Raw genomic sequence first — 7,474 nt, 5'->3', positions numbered from 1 at the left:
GTACTGCAGTTCACAGAGACCAGAGTATTGTCAAAACAAACCTCATGGGTGGCTTAAGATAGCACCAGTAGAATAATTTCCTTTCCCTCTAGCAAAATGAAAACAAAAATGAAAAGCTGCACCACGTGGTCTGACAATTCAGAAGCAGATACACCACTTTTTCCAGTTATACCCTATTAAATGAAAATTCTACCTCTCTCCACTGAGTGTTGTGCTTTGCTTAATATTGCTTAGTGTCTCTCCTCTAGGACTGCTTGATTTTCTGGGGAAAATAGATTTCTGGAGTGGCCATCAACATCTGTTGCCTGTTTTGTGTTGCAGTCATGCTTGCAGGCTGGGGACTTGTTCTGCTAGGTATCTGCACAATGATAAAGAGTTTGTGGTTTCTTGTATTAATATTGGAATAGACATTAGATGGGCACAGCTTTCAGATAGCTTAAAGAATTACATAAATTTATTCCCCGAGGGACATCACTGCTACATTTTGAGACCCTTTTATTAAATCTCACTCATTAGTGCATTAAGTTCCATTTAATCTCTTAGAGATCTCTTAGCAAGACACCAAATACTGATTTATGGGCTTTGGATACTTGAACATCCACCACATTCCCAGGTAAATCACGTGAATTGTTAATTATCTTGTAAATTTAAAGCTCTCCTTTTTGTTAGTCAGAATTAGCCAGATTTCAGTTTCTAAATGCTACCTCTCTGTACACCTGTAATGCATACCTATATACTTCAATCATTCTAGTATCTCTTTTCCAAATAGTTTCTAATGGTTTTCAGCATCCTTTTTGAATGGCAGATGCTTGGACAACATGTTCAGCACATTGCCATATAGGGTATACCAACATTTTGATAGAAGGTAAATGGAAATAAGTGTTTACCCAGCTCTTGTCTGAGCAGTAGAAGAGGATTTATCCTGGTCAATTCTTGACTTCTGCCTGTTTAGGGAGTTTTTTTGATCCAGAGAGCTTAAGAAGCAATTTTTTTTTATTTTTCAACTGATTGATAAAAATAATGTCAGGCTATGAGAAAATGATAAGATCATATCTAAGCAGAAGCCACTATTAACCAGACACAATTATGAGTTTTAAGATTTAACAGACAGAAACTGAACTAACTTCCTACCCCTCTGGTCCCAAGCCAGAGCACTCGTTGCAGGGAAAATAATCCTAATTGTATACAGAGCTTGAAATGCTGCAGGGGACCAGGGCAGGTGAAGAGGTGTTTGTTCCTTCTCCAGGGATACAGCTTTGCTACCTTTCACCAGATCTCTTAAACCTGAGAGCAGAGCATCTGTCACGAAAGACAGTAAAGGATAAAAATTATCCCAGATTGTGGCAACAATTTATTGATATTCCACATTTTACTCTTTACAAGCACTGAAAATAACTAAAAGTAAATGAAATATCTCAAGTAAAATATGAGAAAAAAGAAGCATGACCGGTTCCTTAATCCAGTGTATTCTTTGTGATTAGGAAACCAGATGGAATTATATAGGAGTACATAGCTTTGCATTACAATTATGTAGGAGCACAGATCACTGCACTACAAATGTAACATTTTGTCAGACCAGTAGAATAGCTGGCATTTGAAGTCAGAAAGACAGGTGTATTCATGTCATCTTATTCTGTCTTCCTGGGTTTTGCTTTCACATAATGTCTGTGGTTACATCAAATTATTCATGTGCACTAATTGTAGGTTTCATTCATGGGTTTGCAAGATGAAGAGTCAGACTCATACGTGGGAAAAATTACTAAACCTGAAATAAATTCAAGGTGAACATGTATTCCTGCTTTCTGCCTTGACCATTTCATTACCACTTTGACCCATAATCACTAATAGAGGTTTACAGTATGTCTTGCATTAAAATAGGCTAACATGTGCAAAGCATATTTTTCAAATTAATTCTATGCCAAGAAACAAGTGTCTCCATTAGGCTGTGCATGGAGGGAAGTTAAAAACATACCTGCAGCAGGTTAACACGTCTGAAAACTTACAACTAGTGAGAAAATTAGGAAAATATCAAAGTGACTGGAATTTTTATAGTAACCCCAAAATGAGTTCATAAACATTCAAAAATTTTTAAAAGGTGACAGTCATTTTCTGCTTAAATATTCACATTTTTACTATAAAGAAGACTTCTCTGGTCACTCATTTTGTTACTAGTTATTTAATAGAGTATCAAGGATGCCCGGTGGCACAAAGGATCAAGACATGTGTTGTATGTAAGTGATAATAGTTGATCAGGTGAGAATTACCGAACATATCCTTTCTTTTTATCTTTTTTTTGTGTGTATGTGTAGTTTGCATGTTTTTCTTTTATGTTATACAGCAAATAATTAAGTAATTTATAGAGAGAAAGAAAGAGATTTTTTTATTTCTGTGATCTGGTATCATTGAGTTTACTTCATCAATAAGATCAAGCAATGTAAATTTCATGAAGGCAAAACTCAAAAAAAAATAAATTGGATGAGTTAACTTTGTCAGCATCTCAGCTAGAACAATATATTATTGCTCCCCTTCAACATAACTTTGGAATGCATATCTTTGCAGAGAAATTATCTGAAAATATCAAAAGGAAGATCTGAAATGTAAAGTCCAAGCTAAGATAACTTTTCATTATGAAGGGTAATGGTAGCACACTGACATCTCATTGTTACAGGCCATCAAAAAAACACAGATGTGGAAAGAACAAACTTAATATTGATTCATCCTTTATTCACTCACAACAGCATCAAGATGCAGTTCTGACCTCAGTTATGTCTCAATATAGCAAAATTAACTCAGCAAAATTGCAGCAATTTTAAGCCACAGTGGGATCAAATCCCACCTTCGGTGTTTGTAACAGTAAAGTCTAAGCAAAATAATTTCAAAGTATTTCATCCTCATCAATGTATTCTTTTCATTTGTTTGAAAAGTCATCTAAAATAATCTTTTTCCAGCTTTAAAGAGCAATAAGGATTGGCTTATTTTTTCTGTTTATGTGCCACATTATAGAGAATAGAAATTCATAAAAGAAATAGAGAAGAAAAAATAGAAGGAAATATCACTCTCTTTGAGATTACATAATCAGTTGTGACGTTCTCTGGTATTCAAAATGTCCTGTTTCTTCTTGTTGAACGCAACAACTGCTCCAAAGAAACTAAAGAAAACACTGATGACTAGTCCTTTCATATGAGCTGCAAGTATTGAGAGAGCTGTTTGGCTATAAACATGTCATATTTCATTAGTACTTCTCCAGATCTTAAGGAAATCCTGGTTCATGTATTGGGAAGCTTCCAAGGTAAGTTATTAGCTATCTACAGAAAAGTGTGTCCTGAAAAAAAAGTCTGTCTTAGGGAAAAACACCAAACCAAAACAACAGCAACACAAAAAAACACCAAACAAAACACAACATGACTTAATCCGTTAGGCTTGCAATGTTTTGATGCATAGGATTTTTTTCATTAATCAGTGAGCAGTACAATAGAACATTAAAACTTTTGCATACAGAAACAAAGTCTTGTTCAAAAACCTTTGAGGTGTGTGATTTATCCCATCTTCCTATGGTGAAGTCCTCCCCAGATACTGAAATCTAATTGGTTTAAATTTCTGCATTGTTTTTTTTAAAGGCAGTTTTATTTAGATATCTCAAGGAAAAAAAAATGCTGCCGTCTACCTTCCCTCAAATAAGACGTAGAAGTGGGAAATTATTATTTTTTTTCTTCTTAACTATATTGTATCTGCTGAACCTATGATTTCAGGATAAGTTGCCCCATTTGGAGAATTTACGCTGAGCTCCCCAGAAGAATTTGGCTTTTGAAACCTTCTGTGGGTGAGTGACAAAAACAGATATGGAAGGAATGACAGTGGTGCTATTCTCTCCTTTATGATAAGTTATGCAATACATTGCTGTCCTTGTTCTAGCTCATGCTAAAGAAGTACCCAGATTATTTTATAATATGTGTTTGCATTTTTTCATGGTAGCTCGATAGAATGTGATTCAGAAGGTTGTTCTGGTTTATGCAGATGCCAAGCTTTCATGCACATCTCGCAAATCTTGAAGTGACTCAACTACCAGACTATAACAGGAGTACCTGTCTTTCACTCCTTTTCTTTAAATGAATATTTAAGAAATCTCTTCTCCAGCCTGAAGAGAAAATGCTAACAGCAGTAAGAATATTTTATAATATATTAGTTACAACAGTCTTTTGAAAATTTACTTCTAAACTCAAGTCTTATTTAGAACTTCAGCTAATCTAAGTTTCTAGCACCTTGGACTCATTTGCTACTTCTCCACACACTTAGGCTACTGAGTATAAGAAGAATTAGAACCCCTCATTCAATCTCTGTCTTGTGATTGCAGCATAAAATTAGCCTTTCATTTTCATTTGTATTAATTACATCAGGAATAACTTTAAGAAAATAAAGCCTTTTTCTCCCCTCTCCCCCTTCCAATTTTTCTTTGTCAAGTGAAAGCTGAGGGTTTTTTTGGTGCAAAGAAAAAGTTCCTTTCTGTTCATAAGTAAACTTGGTTCTTGTTGTTACTGTTCCATCAGATCAAACTGTAAACCAGGATGCTTGCAGTGGCTGTCAAGGACTGCACTTGGCCGCACACTGTGCTTTTCCCAGCACAGGGGCCAAGTGACCATGTCGAGTCTGCAGGTGTTAGCAAAGATGTGTAGGGAAGGCCAAAGTCATCATGGCTGGGTGATAGATGTGCTCCTGAGCTGCAAGGCAGCCCGCATTTGTCTATGATCCTTGTCACAGTCTCATGGTAAATTTACCACTGGTAGATTACAGTTTTTGGTTTGCTCCACTGTACAGCAAGCAAGTGTCAGTACTGGCTGTCCTCTGAGGCAAAAGAGGAGATAAGTGTCCATGATTAATGATGTGGACACTATCTAGCAGCAGGAGCCCATCAACCTGTGACAACTTTCTATTCCATGGGCATTAAACTCCTAAATGCTGTCACAGTCACGCAATAGATTTTAACAGACAGCAGGGAACAAGGAACAGGAAAGAGTTTCATAAACCTTTTCTTTGCCCTTAAGTAGGTGAATTTTGCTAATAGTTATTTTTCCCTCTATTATTTTGTTAGGCCCCAATAAAAGTTTGGGAAGAGGTCCATTTCAGCTGTCTCCCAATCTATTTGGCAAATATCAATACTTTGACAGATTATTTTTTTTTTCTTTCTAGAGATGATCTTTTTAAATCAAGAAGGGCTGGCAAAAAAAAAAAAGCATATAAAAGATTGAGGCGTTCATGTACTTTGAACAAAATAAACAGAATATTATCTGTAATTATCACCCCCACAAATACACAGCATGAGGAAGCTTAAGCAGAATAACCAAGTGAATATTAAAAGTAGACTGTCTGAGCTTTGTTGCAAATCAGGACCCCGTTCCCTCTCTGCCCACCTGTTGACAGCAGAGATGTTGCAACTCCACGGCTGCTTGAGACACACCAAGGACACGGGAAAGGTTGCATGTTGTCTTGCGAGTAAAGGCTCCTACCTCTGAGCATTGCCTGAGGTGCAAGACGTGCTGGAGGGAGAGAAGAAAAGAGAAAAAGGTGAAGGTTTAGCATTAGGCAAAAGTGGCTGATGGGGAAAGGCTAAGTTTGCTCTGGGAAGGGAGGCTGTGAGGGAGTTGAGTTTCCCTGAGAACTGCAGCTATGTCTTGAAAACACAAACGAGCCTCTGTAAAGTGCAAAATCTACAACCCCTTCAATCTGCAAACTTCAACTACAACCCTCTCCTCCTGGTCTAAAAAGCGCAGAGGCCAGGAGATGCAGTGTGGCTCCCGGGAGCACTTCCTGCCCAGGGCAGTTTGTCCTCATGCTTCCTTCCTCCTTTCCCTTTCCTTTTCCCTTTCCCTTTCCTTTTCCCTTTCCTTTCTCCTCATTTGCCATCGTACACATTTCATTTTGCACCACACAGATGATAGACAGCAGTGCAGTGTTTGCTGAGAAAGAGTTAATCTTCTCACAACTATGCATAACGGATTGCTAGCTTTCCTAAGAGGCAGCAACCTGCCGTTAAGAAGCTGAATTTTCTTTTTAAGTCATGGTTTCCTTTTTCCTCACAATATTTTTTTATTGATGTGGGACAGCTGTGGATAAGCACTGATACGGAGCATTATATTCTGTCTCAGGTGTGGAAAAAAAACAGCTGCATGAGTTATGAACATGTCATTTTCACTTGAGTATATTGATACATCCCATATGTTATTGACGTATGAGATGAATACTGATTGTAAAGAGGAAATATAATGAATAAAATGATTCAGGAAGATGCTAGCTGTAAAGGTTGCCAAGAGATTTGTACTTTTTTTTCATTCCAAAGATCAGGGAACACAGTCCTACCTGTGTATTTTTATATTTTAAGTGTAGGAGTCAGATGCAAAATTCAGATCCCTGATTCCAGCATTTCACACAGGCTTGTATTCAGGTTTTTTTTTTCCTACGGATTTACCCCAGAATGTCCATTAAAATACATCATGGCAGAAAGGGAGAGGAGATAACGAAAGACATCATACTCCTGTAGCTTGCCATGATTTTGTCATACCTTCAGTAAAGAACTTCAAAGCAGATTCAGAGATCCCAGCACTCCAAAACATTTCTTTGGGTGGAGCAGGATAAGACAGGCTGGGACTCTGTGAAGAAGTTAAACATGGTATCTGACGCATCGCCACCACAGGGATAAGTAGCACAGGCCCCCTTTGAGAGTTGCACTTGCCAAATTATTACCTGAATAATTTTGTTGATGTCTGAAAAGCAGTGTAAAAAAGAAAAATTCTTCTGATTTTGTGGCATCTCTGACTATAAGAAACTGTTAGAGATACATTCTCTGAGGCACTGAATCATTGTTTTGTACCCGGAGGCACTAAACCCCCAAAGAACCTGAAATTGTTCAAACACAAAACAAATAAAAGAGCAGCTGCTTTTGCCATCAGAACAATTTGGTGTTTGTGTATATTAAAACTGAGAATTCAAGGAGCTTTGTTTGTATGTTCCCCATTATTCAAGAAGTCTTTGACAAAACCATCTTCTCTTGGAGGTCCGAAGAGAGGGTTGAACTTGCCCCAAGGGAAATCTACTGTGACTGGAGTGATTCTCTCACTGGTTCTGGAAGCAGATTGCTATCTGGCCATTTTGGCACAATAACACTATTGTTCAAACTTTAGACATTGTGACTTTTGGGTGTGCATCACAGTGGACCTCTAACACTAATCTGGATGTTCTGGGGTTAGAGCCAGCAATAACATTGTCATAGTTTACTAAGGAAGCATCCAGATTGGACTATTACTGGTAACAAGAGTCCAGAAGGCTAAGAACTGTAGCCTGCCCACAGCAGCTACCTTTATTAGCAAGAAAAGGGCTTTTAGGAGCTTATCATGGCTGTAATATGTTAAATGCACCAACCACAGACCCTGAGCAATGGGTTCTTTTGTTAAAGAGGACGCAGAAAGATGTGACATGGAGACTG

The sequence above is a fragment of the Pezoporus flaviventris genome, unplaced genomic scaffold (genome assembly GCF_033815535.1).
Source record: "Pezoporus flaviventris isolate CSIRO_AGI_PZ_B2104156 unplaced genomic scaffold, CSIRO_AGI_Pfla_v1 ptg000001l, whole genome shotgun sequence".
NCBI lineage: Eukaryota > Metazoa > Chordata > Aves > Psittaciformes > Psittacidae > Pezoporus > Pezoporus flaviventris.
The sequence above is the reverse complement of the archived record's forward strand: the minus strand, read 5'-3'. Positions refer to the sequence as shown.